The sequence below is a fragment of the Dipteris shenzhenensis genome, chromosome 7 (genome assembly GCF_047967505.1).
Source record: "Dipteris shenzhenensis isolate YYH24624 ecotype China chromosome 7, Dip_SZ_1.0, whole genome shotgun sequence".
NCBI lineage: Eukaryota > Viridiplantae > Streptophyta > Polypodiopsida > Gleicheniales > Dipteridaceae > Dipteris > Dipteris shenzhenensis.
In genome coordinates this window covers 21071230-21088390 of record NC_141602.1, presented here as the reverse complement: position 1 = coordinate 21088390, position 17161 = coordinate 21071230, and positions in this window count along the sequence as shown.

Here is a 17161-nt window from a genome sequence, read left to right as displayed (position 1 = left end):
CGGAACCTAGACTGCCTGAGGATTCAACATCTTTTTTCAATATTGTGTTTGTCAAACTCAATATTATCACAAATTCTTAATTTTGGTGGAAATTTTTTGCAAACTCTAGTGGTTGCATTTTTTAACTTAGATGTCTCAAACATTTCACTTCCTTATATGTTCCCCTTTTTTTAAACTTTTGTTCCAATTGATGGAATTAGTTGTGTGTCTCGATTATTGATGGGACTTTTTAATCTACACACACACACACGCACGCATGCATGTACGCATGTGCGCGCATGCACACACATCGTATTCTCTACCTTTGTCTCTCTATGTTGCTCTTTCTCATTATTTCTCTACCTTTTCTTTTTTTCTTCTTGAATTTTTGACTACCTTATCTCTTTCTCTTTGTATCTCCCACATATCTAAAGTCTCATACCTTAATTGAATTAGTGGATATTTATTTTGATCACAATTATCCAAGTCAAATAAATCTGCTAATACATGTCTCAGTGCCCTTATAGATGTAAGAATCCAAAATGCTGCCAAACCAATCCATAGTCAGGCTAAATACTTAGTGTAAGTGCATTGGTTCTTTTATCTTTTGAATATACCCCCCCCCTCTCTCTCTCTCTCTCTCTTCCTAAATTCTATTACATCTTTGCCTAGATATACAATTCAAAGCTAGAACTTGTGAATTTCAGACTCATTATATACCAAAATCAAAACATTATCATTGCATAACATATGGATTGACAATTAACAAAATAATGATCTATCCTTTTATTCATAAATAATAGATATAATTTTGACGAGATGTGTGTTAATGCCTCCAGAATGGACCCAATACAATTTATGACAATGGACTGAAAATGCAAATTTTCATCTCGTTTGAATAAAGATACTTTTCCTCTAATCAAGCCTTCACTATCTCTAGACTATATGGGAGTATACAATGCTTACAAAGGATCATCAACTCCTCCCTATGTTTGACTTGCACATAGAATGGTGCATGTTTGTTGCTTTATCAAAATGCATATTAAAAAAAGTACATTTTTCTCAAACTTACCTTGTGGCTACCAAGTTTTAGATAATAGTATTTAGGGGGGGGTATTGCCACCACATCCACTTTTTGTCATATGGATCATTGGACCTCCATTGGTGGGGACCCTCTTCCACTTCTATGACAATGAGGTCTATACACCCATAACAAGAAATAATCATGTCTCCAATGGAGTATCTCTCCCATCTCGCAAGCCATCATCCAAACTTCCCATGAAGTGTCTCTTGATTGCCACTTTGATTAAACACATGCAAAAATTTTGTCTCCCCATGTAATACCTACTCTCATGCAAATCTATTAAAACTTATCATTGTAATCATTGTTGTAATTTACACATGATCAATAAATTGGAATAGAATCTCACAAAAATATTATACCTAAAATATTTACTTGACATAATATAAAAAATTTTGCATTATTGCAAAAGACAATAGTGTGGACAAGGTGCAAGATAGTTGCAATTGGCAAGGGCCCTTCCCTATGCTGATGTTGTGTTAAAGCTTTGGCAGCGCCCACTTGTTCGCTGCACAAGCATGTATTTGTGTGTGACCTTGCTCGCTTCACTCTCTTTCACGTTGAATTTCTGGCACTCGACCTTTCCCTTCCACTTCCTTCTCTTTCCGCGGGTTAATATACTAATTCTGATAAAAAGAAAGCCTGGATTCTTGAAGAGACTTTGTACCAAGCACATGCCATTTCCCGCTGCTTTGCATGGCTCTGTCGCCTAATAGAATTACACTGAAGCCTTTGATAAGTGCCACCTCTGGGACAACGCTCATGCTCTTCCCTTATATTATTATTATTACTCCACCATGAAGCCAATTGATATTCCAAAGACATAGCCCATCTTAACTATATACTTTTTGAAGCTATGTCGAAAGAGTTTTTCAGTTATGTGGGTGTGCGCCTATCAATTACATGAGGGTTATTATTAGGGAATGCAAACCTGGATAGCAGGGGAAATTGGGCAATGGTGAGGAGTCAAGTGTTATGGTTCATATGGATGAAAAGGAATGAAATGGTTTATAATAAGGTTTTTCTTGATGATGTGCTTTTGACCTCACATTGGGGAATGTCTATTGTAGCGGGAGAAATTTATAAAGGATTGTGATGGATGTATCGATAACATTACTGAGAATCGTAAGATGGACATGGCCTAGGCTTTGTGCTCACCTTTTGGTCACAAAGGATATTTGGAATCTATACATGAAACTTTCTAGAAGTAGAAAAGGCAATAGGGGAAATTGGGCAGTGGTGAGGAGTCAAGTGTTATGGTTCATATGGATGCAAAGGAATGAAATGGTTTATATAATCAGGTTTTTCTTGATCATGTCCTTTTGACCTCACATTGAAGAATTTCTATAGTAGCAGGAGAAATTTATAAAGGATTGTGATGGATGTATCGATAACAATACTGAGAATTTTAAGATGGACGTGGCCTAGGCTTGTGCTCACCTTTTGGTCACAAAGGATATTTGGAATCTATTTTTGCTAAGATACATGAAACTTCTAGAAGTAGAAAAGGCATTTGGATTCTATCTTTAAAGATCTACCCAGGGAAGAATCAATTAGTGCCTTATTTTTAGTTGACATATCATGTGATTTTCCAATGATATTTTATTGGTTACTCATTCTATTTTGATTTTTTACCCATGGGAGATTTGCCTACAAAGCCTTTACAATCACCATCTTGATAGTTTTATAAGAAATCAATAAATGTACCCTCTTTTCTCCCTTTTCTTTAAAAAATTCCTTTGCATTAGATGTTCTTACTATCCACCCTTCATCAAACAACTTAGCAAACCCCAAGTGGATGTTATTCTTGTTCTTTATTGCTTACAAGTGGTAACAAAATCTACAAAGCACGGGAATGGTATGAACAAACTCAACCAAGCATTTCTCCCTTAAAGCTTGGTTTCATGGTAGGTCACACATCATTAAACATTAAAGTTCTATATGCTTGTCTCATCTCTATACTGGGAAGTGGTCATTCATGACTATCAAAGGAGAACAATGGATTTTTTTGTAATGTTCCATGATTTCCATCATTATAGGAAGAATGAACATCAAGTAATTAAAACACTTCCCTTTCTCTTCAGTTCTAATGGAGTGCTACCTCCATACTAAAGCCTCCATATATCAACATTGAGTACATGCAATAGGCTAGTTAGTCACGTTGCAAGCTCCCATGCTAAAAACTTTGAAGGATATAGATATATGATTGCTAGCAACAACAAAAAAATCATAGATACATTTGACCAATTACCATCTTAAAATGTACAATTGGGTCTCCAATAAGGAAGGGATTTATTAGGATGAACATCAATATCCTTGTGTGTGAAGACGTGCTAAACATAGACCCTTGATGCTATTTACCTCCATAATTCATCTCAAAGTCTACAATTCTCTCCTTTTGATGTTTAGAGAGGCCCTCAATATCATTTTTCTTAAATTTATTGCAACCTCGATCAGTGGTTGCATTGTGACCCATGAATACTTTTTGTATATTTGGGGATCCATTCTTCATTGTCATTTCTCATATTGCTCAGGGTGACAGATCAACTAATAATTAATGCTAGGACTTTACAATTATTAGAAACATAATATCAATTATTAGACATGTAATATCTAATAATTGATGCTAGGACTTTATAACATCCCTTTTTTTAAAACAAGGGTCTAAAAATAGTCAAAGAAAAACTATTTTTCTCCTTCGGAGGCCTGTTTCTTCTTTACATAAGATATTACAACTAGAGTAATAAAACTAGAAAGATTAACTAAGGGGCCGTTATTTATAAGACAAAGAACAAAATAGAAACAATTTATTTAACTAATTATTTAAAGTTTGGTGTAAATAATTTAAATCCATATCTCCTAATAAAGATAGAGATTGAAAAGGAGATATCGCACATGGGAGCAAGCCCCATATTGCACGTGGGAGCAAGCATGTATTAAAAATACCCATAGTCTTGCTTTTTTTTACATTTTGTCATGTAACTTATTAGCCCCCTCTTGCAGGTATGCATTTTTCAATCCTAAAATTTAGACACCCCTCCATATGTTTACATGTGTATATAACACTAATTTACTATTTTATAAATCCCCTCGTGCATATTGATGGCATGTAGGTGCACCTATTAAAACACTACCCATTTGTGCAATGTGCTATGTCATATTCTTGCATTGTTTTACATTTTCTCATTGTTAGCCCCGTCTTGCAAGTATACATTTTTCAATCCTAAAATTTAGACACCCCTCCATATGTTTACACATGTATATAACACTAATTTACCATTTTATAAATCCCCTCATGCATATTGATGGCATATAGGTGCACCTATTAAAAACTACCCATTTGTGCACTAATGTGCTATGTCATATGTTTATGAGTCACCCCCTAGGAGGGCAAGCAACCTACTCATCAAGAAGAGCTAGTAAAGTAACAAAATTAAGGCTGAAAGTGTTACCTAAAATGTATGATGGACTTCGAGAGAAAAGGGGGGCCACTCCACTCCCTGATGAAAGCTGTCCTCTTGGCAGAAGCTACCCAAGAAGACACCTACATGATCACACATCCAAATCCTCTTGCATCTTGATCTCCAAAATTGCCATGCTAAAATGCTCACCAACCTTCCCAAAAAAGTATCCCAGCGAGGCATGTGCAGGTCTCTAAGGAGAGTGGGAAACATCATCTAGAGTGACAACTCAACTAAATGTCATTGAAATGAGAGAGACCAAGAAGATTCATGCCTCTCATAAAAGACCTGAGGTCCCAAAAAGGAGGGCCAAGCCACTGAGCCCAAGGTCATGAAGGTGGAAGGAGAAAAAGTACTTAAAGGTTGAGAAATCCCCTTTGGATAAACCTCTCTTGTCTTTAATCCCATAAACAAAGCTAAATGGACCCCTCTATGAAGAGAAATCCAAAAGAAAATATTGATTTTTATATTCCAGAGTGATTTCAAGAGTCTTCTCCAAAAAGGTTTTTACAAGACTGTAGAAATTTGAAAATTCTTTCAATAAGTAGCTTTGGTGGGTTTCCAGCCCCTAAGATTGAGCTGAAATATTTTGGCATTGCTAAAAGAAGGGGAGGCTCTTCTCATGGTTCCCCACATTACACCCCTTTGAATCCATGTAAAACTAAAATCAGCCCCAAGGTGGAATGTCCTTATCACTAATCCAGAAGCAAGGATTTATTCCAATAGGTATGTTCACCTACTACATAACAAAATAAATCTTAGGCTTTCCTAAAAGATGTGGGAGTATGGAGGGTGGCATCCAAAAAAATAATCGTGTCATCAACAAGCTCACTATCCAAGATCTCCTCATCCCACCTCAAGGGACAAATCTCAAAAAGATGCTCATTGCTTTAGCCATGAATAAGTATAAGAAAGGGGCAAGAGGGCATCCCTATTGGCGGGCTAATCTTGAAATTTGAATTCTCTCTCTCATGTCCCTTCCAATAAGCACCTAGATGTTTGTACCTCTCTTATCGAAGCATCAAAAAGCCAAATTCTAGAAGGGTACCCTCGAAGAAACCCAATGGTACCCTTGAAGAAACCCAATTTAGTATGTCATAAGATTTCTCAAAGTCCAAGAGTAGAATGTCTAACCCCTCGACACTGTGCATAGCCCATTCTCAAGCCTCTCAAAAGGAAAAAATAGTTGAAAATATGCTTTGGCCATGCACAAATCCCATCTGTGTATCATGAATAGATAAAAAAGAATGGAATGCAAACACAAATGGATAGATTTTGCCAAAACCTCAGATACAATGCTTAAAAGAGTGTTTGGCTCCATTGGAAATTTGAATTCTTGCATCCCCCCTTTGGAATAAGATGAACGATACCCTTTATAAGTGTTCCAAATGCCCTATAGGCCTAAGGTAGCATGGTCCCTAACCATATCGTAAAATTCATAAAAAGATGGTGCCAACCCATCTGAGCCTAGGCGGTTCCCCTTATGAAGGCAATAGGGTAGCTCTAAATGCAAGATTGGTGAAAAGTGGATCAAGTAAGACTCTCATATTTCACCAATTCTAGAATATCCTACCAAACCCTAAGTCTAGCATCATCTTCGAAAGGCATGTCAGAATCTACAAAAATAAGGGAGGTCTAAAAATCAGTAGCAATATTTAAGCATCAAGATTTGACTATACAATCCCATGATATTGAATTAATAAGCCGAGAAACACTTTCTCTACCATATCTCATGACAATATTAGAGAAGAAGCGTTTTTTGGCTCTTCGTACCATCAAAGTTCAAAATGGACCTTGTGCTTGAAAGGCATACTTTGCTTTCTTATCCAAAAGAACCTGCTAATGCACCCTTGCTACCAATAAGGTGCTCTTAAAACCAAACTTTTGAAGGCTATTTTGCTATTCCCTCTATAGGGATGCTAACTATTGACAAAGTCCAACCTATGGTCTAAACATCTCACATCTCCTAGTACTAATGATAGAATGATAGAGATCACTACTACCAAAGAGGGTTGCTGCCACAAGTGAAAGAGAAGGCAATCTGCCTTAGATATGAAAGACCCAAATCTACAACATTGCGTCTGTGAGGCTTTCCTCTACATACAAGACGTCCAGAATCTTAATATTAATAGAGCAAGCTCTCAAGAAAGGCTCAAAATCCATCAAAATCATTGAAAAGTAATCCAAGGTGGAAACCCTTCTTGAAATGCATATAAAGCTACCTCTATCTAATGCATGGTCATCAATATAAATTTGTCAAACTGCACATGGGTGGACATCTACCATCTCTTATTCCACCATAAGATTAGAAGCGAATGAGGTAGAGTGTGAAAGGCATCATAAGTCCAAGAATCTCTGCCACCATTATCGAACTCAAAAAGAAAACCATCCTAACCTGCTCTCTCAAGAGAGTGAATACCACCTTGCCTCTCCCCTTTTGTTTTTTAAGGCAACTCTAGAATGTTGAATTCACCTCCAATATTCCACTGGATCTACAATTGGGGCCCAAGAAAGAAGTTCCCTTCAAAAAAGGACAGATTCTATTATTGGGAGCATACAGGTTGAGAAGACCAACCTTACACCCCCCAATAAGAAGTAACATCCCCTATTCTCTAGAGGGTCTAATGATACCATGTCCAACCACAAGGAGGACATAAGAATTCGAGATTGAAATTCATGTTCGTCCCCTAGTACCCTAGGCAAGAGACCAAAATGTGTGACAAAAAAGAACTTTACTTAACTTTGCACAACCTTTAACATCCAACTTGTGTTCATGCATAATGAGACTGTCAATAAGATCCCTGGCCGATAGCACCTAAATGAAGCTCATTATGAATTAGATTCTTGCAACCCAAAGATGAGGAACACCACCAAGGCCTTGAATGTTCCACAACAATCCTCATTCGTGGGAGAAAGTAGATTGGAAAATTACCTAACCTAGTGGCAAAAACTAGAGAATCATAGCCGTCCTCAATCAGTAAGAGGTGCCTATAGCATTCAAGTGGAAAGGGGATGCTCCCAAAGAGAAGGAAGGCCAAGATCCAGAGACAAAACTAAAGGAACACCATTATTGGATGCAACCAAATCAGGGTCACTATCACCATCATTGGCCACAACCAAATCAAGGTTAGGAATTAAGAGAAGGTGCCTCTTGATCTGTAGATGGTGGAGGAATGCCGACTCTAACCACAACCCAATGAGGGACAGTAGGAGCGAGATTGCAACAAGCCCAAGGAGCATTCTATGAGATGGCTCTACATCAGAAGACTTCTTGGGCCTTTCCTCTTCTTTGGGAAAAGGTATTGTAAATCCATCATTGATCCTGCCTACTCATGATCTTTACTCTCCACCAAAAAAGAGAGCCATCTGGACACTAGACCATAATGTGGTCATTGTGACTGACCTGACTCTAGGAGCCCCATGAGAACTGACCGCCTTCATAATTGTGATGGAAAAGGGTAAGCCAGAGAGGGGGGATCTTTGTGACCAGCCCAACATAAGCTCCAATCTTTGTAAGGATTTGATGATGCACTTGAGGCAAACTAGTGAGCTTGATGAAGAGTGAATTGGACCTTATGTCCTCCTCCACAGGGTTGCAACATAAAGAGAGAGATGTTCTCTCTCGAACCAAGTACCAAGGGGTTAGGCTTTAGCCTTGAGCACTACACTTATAGTTCTAGGAGAATCAAAAAACACTAAAAGAGACCTCATCCCAATAATCAAACATAAAAAAAGTGCAAGGTGAGGTCTATAGATTAGGTAGCAAGCATCTAGCCCCTAGCCTTTGTCCCAAAAGGGAGGGATCAATGGATGCATGCAAGACGGTGGTGGAGTTCTCAAACTCCACATCCGTTTGAAGATGCAGCAACTCATCTTTTGAGAATATGCATGTTCTTGAGATTAGAGAAAGTGGATGAGGATTGGGTGAATGGGTCTCGAATGGGTAGCCATTTGCCAATTGAGGATGGAAGGTTGATTCAAAAAAATTGAAGATATCTTACTCAATTGAGAAAAGAGAATAGGATTATAGAGGGGCTAGAGGGTAGGCAGATGGGAAGGGAGGGGATGAGAGGAGAGAGAGGATGGAAGGGAGGGGAGAAGGAAAGAGATGGACTGAGGGGAGAGATACAAGAGAAAGTCCAGGGGGGGCAAGGGTAATAGGGGGGAAAGGGGGGCATGGACAATGGGGGACGAAGGGAGAGGCAGGGGGCCTAGGGCAGCAGGGAAGGAAGAGGGGTAGGGGGGAAGAAGCAGTGAGCAAGAAAGGGAGGCAATGAGGGGCAATAGGCAAGGAAGGGGAGGAGCAACAAGAAAGGGGGAAGGAGCAAGCAAGAGGAAGGGGGAGGAGGAAGGCAGGGCTAGTAGGGAGGTAGGGCGAGGGACATCAGCAAGGAGGGGGCAACAAGGAGGGAGTTGTCGGTCCAAGCTCATAAACTCGTTATTTATAGCCACTAAAAAGATTAAAAATAATCATTGGCTACACTCCCAATGCACATACCAAGCTAATAGAACTTGAAACTTTATTCTAACAAACATACATAAAAGAATAAACCAAAATCCAAAGAATTAATATACTAGAATATCTAAAGCTCTTTTCAGTTTTGTCCATGCATAATACCTTAATCTATAGAATAGACAAAGATTTTAAAAAAAAAGCAAAGTTCAAATAAAACAAGGTCATACCTCCTTGTAGTACTAGCTGTGTGTGCCTTTCAAGGATGAAAACAATAAGCCACCATTGAATCACGCTTTTCTTGCATCTACGAAGGTAGAGAGGAATTGTAACCCTAATCTTTAAGGAGTGACAAAACTAGAATGGATGAAGATAGTAGCTTGGGAGAGAAGTGAATGGATACGCACATAATGGGTATAAGCTTTCGTTCAAAGACATTATGAGAAAAGAGAGAAATATGTAGAATAAGAAAGGAAAATCATGGTCGAGAGAGGCTTTGAGTGAATGGGGATACAATTGGAGGTGAGCTTAGATTTGGAAGAGCTGGACGATGAAAACATGTGAATATGGAGGGAAACTCAGCGAGACTTCATTGGATTCAAAGTTCTGAACCAAAAGGTTCAACCCAAAGAAAAATGTGTGCATGGTTCTGGCTTGTGGGTGAGAAAAATGAGAAAGACTCACAAGGCCAGCTTAGGTCTATCAAAGGAAGTTTTTATCATGAAGGGCCAACTAGACTTTTGTTGTTTTTTTGTAAATAAACTGGCATAGTTTCTCCTAGAGTTGGCAAGCCTCTGTGAGGAGTTATAACCCTAATCTCTAAGGAGTGACAAATCGAGAATGGATGTCGAATACAGAAGAGAATGGATACACACGTAACGGGTATAAGCTTTCATTCAAAGGAAGTATAAGAGGAGAGAGAAACATGAAGAATGAGAAAGGAAATCATGGTCAGAAAGGATTTAGCTGATTTTGAATGGGGCTACAATGGGAGGTGAGAGCTCACATTTGGAAGAGGTGGAAGATGAAAACATGTGAATATGGAGAGAAACGCAATAAGACTTCATTGGATTCACAGTTTTTGGTTCAACCCAAAGAAAAATATGAGATTTTTATTGTGAAGGGCAGCCAATGAGAGTTATGTAGTATTTTTGTAAATAAAGATAATTTCTCCTAGAGTTAGCAAGCCCCTATTACAAAGGTGTCCATATCATGTTGAAGGAATCCATGATAGTTATCTTATCCAAACTCTATAGGGATGCCTTTTGAGTCCTCTATGTGTGTGTGTGTGTGTGCATGCACGCGCATATACATACATACATACATACATATGTATGTATGTATAGATCTCTCTCTCTCTCTCTCTCTCTCTCTCTCTCTCTCTCTATGTGTGTGTGTGTGTGTGTGTGTGTTTAGATTTAATAATACCATCAAAAAATGAACCATACAATTAACTCAATCATTTAGATAATCATACCAAGCTGCATATGAGAAATGAATAATTTTTTATAAGAAAACTAACTTGAAGTAACTTTTGATATCATAGCAATCCAAAATTTTGTAAGAAAAGCAAGAGTATTGGCAATATAATTTTTCATTATATTGAGTTTGCAAACTTAAGCAAAGAATCAATACAAAAGTGTCGAGTCCATCAGGTAGTCCAGGCTCCGAGGTCAGGGTCCACTTACCTACCACCGTCCAAATAATAGTTTTGTGACGGAAGACAGGTAATTCCTATAAACCCAAGCTTGTTATTACTTATACCACAAAGCAAGACACCTATCAAGATTCTAAAATGACAAAATATGGAGCATCAAAAATTAAATTTAACAAGGGGGATCCCGCATCCATAAATTAATTAGATTCTATTCTTTAAACAAGATACCAAGGGATGGTCCACCTCTTTGTGTGGCAAAAAAAATAAAAACAAAAAAATTCAAGGGGAGTAGTCCACACCCTTGTGAAAAACATAATTGTCTCTTACTTTATTATTAAAACCAATTAAAATAATGAAGAAGATGATCATGGGAGGTAATCCACACCCATGATCTGTAATTAATGGTCAAAAAAGCTAAAAAATTGAACCAAAACATAAAAAATAACTTGCAAGTAGGAAACATAAACAAGGAACTACTAAGGGAACAAGAAAAGTGTTTAAGATATAAAATGATTAATTTACATAATTAATTAATTAATTGGTAACAATGCTAACATACTAAGCAAATTGCACAAAATTAAATAAAGCATTTAAAAAAAGGACCCAATATAAGCACTTGAAATGAATTTAGAAAGGAAATTAACTAAATTAAAGAAAGAATAAAAAAGAACAATAGCGCAAACTACCAGGAAAGTAAACCTAAAATGAGTTGTAGTCCATGATGTCAAGGTAAGAAATGCTATAAAAATCCTTTTTTTTTTTGGAGTAAAAAAAGCCAAGGGGTAAAGTCCAAGGCCACCCCTAGCTATCCCCACATTTTAAAAAGTTGCTATAATGATGAGGTAAATAAATGGTTAACTATGAGACTATTAAAAACCAAACTCTTAACTAAGGCAATTGATTTTATAAAGAAACCAATGATATTTTAGAGGAAAAGAAGGATATTAATAATAAATAAAAATCCATTATATAAGTAGTAATTAATGTTTCATAAATATATAGAAAAGCAAAAGACTATATACGTAAATCAAGGTTTATATAAATAGAATCAATTGGTAGGACAAAGGGATATGTATATATATATATTATATATATATGCATGCGTAGATATACATATAACTAGGTTAAAGGAGTAAAACAAAGAATATATATAATTTTTCTTTTTTTTAAAGAGTAGAGGTGACTAGAGTTTTGTAAATCACGGGTTAAGGTTAAATATATATATAGATAGGGGAAATATATATATAGATAGGGAACATAAATATATAAATATATATATAAAGATAGGGGAAATATATTAAGGAAAAAATGTCTCTAGGGCCAGAGAAAGATTGAGCAACGAAGAGCATGATAAAAAAATAAAGTGCAGGGTCGCCTAGAGAGAAAAAGACTGCAAGGCGTCACCCGGTCAAGCCAAGAGAGCCGACAAGAGCCTCCCGATACAAAGAAGGGTTAGCAAGCAAGAAGGAGAAGAGAACCAGCGTCAGTGTAAATGCCGTCAAGCGGGAGCGAAAGGCAGCAAAAGCCATAAGAAAACTATGTGAAGAAACTAAGAGGAGGAGAAAGAGGTCATGATCAAGAGTGCGAGTCACACAGCGTGACTGTGTGATAAGTCGACCGATCATAAGGTACTTGTCATATGAGAAGACGGAAGATCTTGAAGGTGGCACAAAGAGTCAACGGAACTGTGAGGGATCTGGGAGACACACGAAAGCATGAAGTGTAGCTGGCTGAGGAGCAGAGAGTTGCTTCGCAGTTACAGAGTAAATAATGGTCCGCAAGGTATTGAGAGCCCAAGAAAACGTGTAGCTAAGGCCATTGTCAAATAATGGAGCTAGACAAACCGTATGAATCAGTAACGTACGCCGTAAACTAACATGCAAGGGGATAGCAAAGCTTGAGCTATACGCCAACTATTTGAGAAGGAACGGCAGAGATAAAGAGTGGCAGAAAGATAGTGATGAGAAAACGTCTTGCAAGCTTAAGGAGGCCATGGCTACGGTAGAGGAAGGGGATAGTGCGCGAGATAGCATATACTGAGAGAAGGTAAGACAAACAAGCAATGAGATGAGAACAGACGCGTAAGAGTCGGTAGAGGAGAGACCTGAAAGTTGTCTAAGAGAAGAGACGCAAAGGGTGTGACAACAGAGAAGCAGCCAAGTCGCGGAGGTCGCAGGATAAAGAAGGGCCGCCGCACAGCATAGATTATATAAGAGAGAGAGAGATAAAAACAAGAGGTGTTGGGTGGCGTGTTGTGGGTTGACGGTACGTAGTGGCATTGCATGTGAAGTTTAGAGCATCTGCGCTAGCTGGGGTTAGTTGTGTAGAGGAATAGTAAAGTTAGGGAGAAGCTCGGCAAAACGTTACAAGCCGTAGGGGCTAAGTTAGGGAAGGGATTAAGGTGGTGGGTTAGGGGCTTAGGTTGGAAAGGTGTGGGCTTGGTTTTCATAAATATAAATATAACTAGAAGGGAAGGGGTTTGCATATATATATATATATATATATATATATATAAACCAGGTTACCAATAAAATTAATACTAGTTTATAGCGTTAAAAAAGTGTACGAGGGGTGGGAATGATATTAACGAAAAAGAGGGGGAAATGGTTCGTTAAAAGTTAAAAGAAATTTAAAAATAAATAAATTATAATAAAAATAAAAAAATGGGGGTTTTAGTTAACTAATAAAAATGAGAATATTAACGGGGGTTGGGGAGGTTTATTCAGTAGGTGTTAACTGGTACTTATAATGAAAATATTGAGTGGAGTAAAACAAAATTATAGTGATAAGCATGGCAAAGATCAATAATTGGGGGCAGGACAAAGTAAGGGGGGTTTTAGCAAGAAAGGGGGGAGGGGACGGGGGGGACAGGGGGCATGTGAGAAATTTTGTGTGTGTGTGTGTGTGTGTGTGCATGTGTGTGTGTGTGTGTGTGTGTGTGTGTGTGTGTGTGTAAATGTGTAAGAGTGTAGAAACTATGATTGTGTGTGTGTGTGTGTGTGTATACATGTATGTGTGTATATATGTATATATGTGTGTGTGTGTGTGTGTGTGTGTGTGTGTGTGTGTGTGTGTGTGTGTGTGTGTGTGTGTGTGTCTATATGTGTTATATGTGTGTGTATATATATGTGTTATATGTGTGTGTGTGTGTTTGTATATATATATATATATATGTATGTATATTTGTATATATATATATGTGTGTGTGTGTATGTATGTATGTATGTGTGTGTGTGTGTGTGTGTGTGTGTGTGTGTGTGTGTGTGTGTGTGTGAGAGAGAGAGAGAGAGAGGAGAGAGAGAGGTGAGGTCGTGAGGGTTGCTGCTCGGCCCCCATACAGGTTCGCGTCAGGCTTCCGTACACAGCCCCACGCTCTGCCCGTACAACTGTACGGACGCCATACAGACAGCTTGCTTCTTCCCTGTGCAGCCCGGCCACATCTGCTCGTCCTTCGATCTTCATCCCCGCTGTATATCCGTACTCTCTGTCCTTTTCCGTACAGCTTGCCTCGCCGTTTTGCGTCAGCAGCCCCTTCCATCTTTGCATTCCGTACAGCCTCTGTGCATCCTATCTCCTTCCGTACGACTCAACCCCCTCAGACTCTCTTCCGTACATCCGTACGGTTTGTACATTCCGTACAGTTCGTACAGTTCGTTCTTCTACCCTGTTCCTTGTCCGTACAGTTCTGCTCCGCTTCTGCCATTTCATCAATCTCGCCCTGCTTCTCTTCATGGAGGACCAGTTCAAAAGTTACTCTCACAAGGAGTCGACCCGGGACTCCAAAAGACAGCAAGTTGATTTCTCTACTGCAGATTCTGTAGATGCTCACTATGTTTTTGACATGCTTAAAGATGAATTTCATCACAGCCGGAAGGAGTGGGCCAAACCTCCCTCGACCATCAAATATAAGTTGAAGCTGCCTTCATTGGTTGCTCCTCTTCGAAAGTTCTCTCAGCAAGCAGTTATCATTTTTTTCCCAGGAAAGTTACCTTCAGCAAATGATGTGGCCCAGTGGATTCAGGCATTGTTGGGAGGCTGCTTTGTTGAAGGAGTATACTTTGCTTCCAGGGGTTTTTATGAAGTGCATTTTTTGGATGCCTCATATCGTCAGCAGATATTGGAGATGTCGCCCTTATTCTATGGCAGACAAATGGTGCATGTCATGCCATGGTCGCCAAACAAGGATTATCAGAGCCTCATTCAACATCACTGCCCTGTATGGGTTGAGGTAGTGGATTTTCTGGACTATATGAGGGCTGAGTTACCAAGTTTGGCAGCCACTTTGGGGCAAGTTGTATGCCCACACTGTCCTTCGGGTAATCGAAATCGCTTTTGTATTCTTTGGGATACAGATCACCCAACCCCTCCTTCCATTGCGGTAGAAGTGGAGGATGTTCCCCTCGGTGAAAAATATTTTGATTTGAAATGGGGAGTTTTTGCAGGTGCTTGTTTCACATGCCATAAGTTTGGCCACCTAGCCTCACAGTGTCCTGCATTCCTGCATCAGCTCCCACCTACAACTATTGCTCCAGAAAATACTCCCCCCCCAACTTATGCCCTGGGGTCTAAGGCTATGCCTACCAAACTGGGTGATGTGGCATCCAAATCTGTCCCTTCCAAAGAAAATGTGGTTCAAGTTTCAGCCAAGCAAAAGGATAAGGGGAAGGGCAAAATTCTAGAATCTCATGCCTCTCCCCAGGGTGCCTGGCAGCAACCCAAAAAGGTATTCGCTCTCAAACCACGTCCATTACAATCTCACCATTGGGATGCTTCAACTTCTACCCCTGGTCAGACCTCTACCCCCGCTGACAGCCTTGCTTCTCAACTATGGGTTGATGTGTTAAAAAGGGGCATCCCTGTATGTGACAATGATGAGGATCATAGAGCTAATGATCCAAGAGGCCAGGTGGATGTTGATGTCATGGCTGAGGCCTGACACCTTATACTTTACTCTGCTTTTTGGTTTGACTGTACATATCTTCTATGTCTACTTCAATTACTTGCATTACTTACAATGTTCAGGGTCTTTGCAATGTCAATAAGTGGAGACTTTTCTGGCATTATGTACATAGAATGCATCCCGATCTGATCTCTTTACAGGAACACAACCAACACTTCTTGGTTGGCCAGCAAGGCCATTATGCTGGTTATGATATTTTTTATGCTGGTACAATGCACTTTTCGGGGGTTTGCATGCTGGTAAAACATGATATGCAGCCCACGCTTGCTTACAATGACCCTCAGGGTCGATGGATGGTGATCAGGTGCATCTGGCAGGCTAATCTCTATGAAATAGCATCTATTTATGCCTCACAAACCTCTATGACTAGAGCTCAAATGTGGGCCTCCCTCAAACAATATCCATGGCTGTCCAATGCTTTTTTGTGTGGAGACTTTAACAACTCGCCTGCCACTCAAGACAATACCACTCATCGTTCTCACATGACCCCCACTGAGCTTCGACATTGGGAAGATATGCTCTCATCCCTGCATGCAGAAGATCTATGGCTCTCAACAAGGGACAGAGATATGGGTTATACATATCATCACAATGCATTTACTCATTACTGGGCTCGACTTGACAGATGGTATTTGCTGCATGCTCAACAGTATGCTGATTTTACATGTACACTATGGGTTGATCACTCCCTCTTGCTATCTGATCATTTTCCAGTATGCTTGACATTATCAATAGCACGTCTGACAGATGATATGCCTTTTTTTGGTCGTCGCCTGCTCCATGTTAATAGTGCTTATTTGCTTCATCAACAATTTTAGAACATGGTGAGAGTGGCTGTCCGTCCCCTCCTCTTACATGCTCAGGAGGATATGGATTTTGCTTGGATCAGTCTTGCTCATCCCTTACAGGCTCTTATTCAAGATTATGGATGGAGTTACATGGGAAACCTCAGGCTCAAGCTGAAATGGGCTCAATCTCACAAGCAGCAAATGGATGCAATCAGTTCTCATAGGCAGCTTACCTCTTCTAAATAAGATTCTTGTGCTTATGCGGTTCATATCATCCACCAAAATGATCTTCGCAAATTAAAGAAGTGGCAAATCCGAGCTCGCATGAAACCTCTTTTGGATAAGGGTTGCTCCTCCAAAGCCTTTTTTAAAAGTCTCCATGCGGATAGGCAAAAGGAGGATATTTGCAGGATCAAGAAAGATGATGGCACCTGGACCACTTCCAAATCAGAATTGGAATCTCAATGTTCCAGTCATTTCCATCATCTCCTTTCTCTTCAGCCTGATCATATGATGCAAGTGAATGCAGCTAGGTCTCAATTTCTTATCCATGTCCAGCCCATATTGTCTCGGGAACAGGCTCATGCATTGGAGCAGCCTTTTATGCTTAGTGAACTGGATGATGCTTTGAGTCATCTACGCAAAAGCAGCTCTCCTGGTTGGGATGGATTGACTGTCGAATTTTTCCATGCATTTTGGGGTGATCTCAAGAACACTCTTCTTCTAATGATCAATCATGCTTGGGCAGAACAATCTCTTCCTCCATCTTGGAAACATGGCCT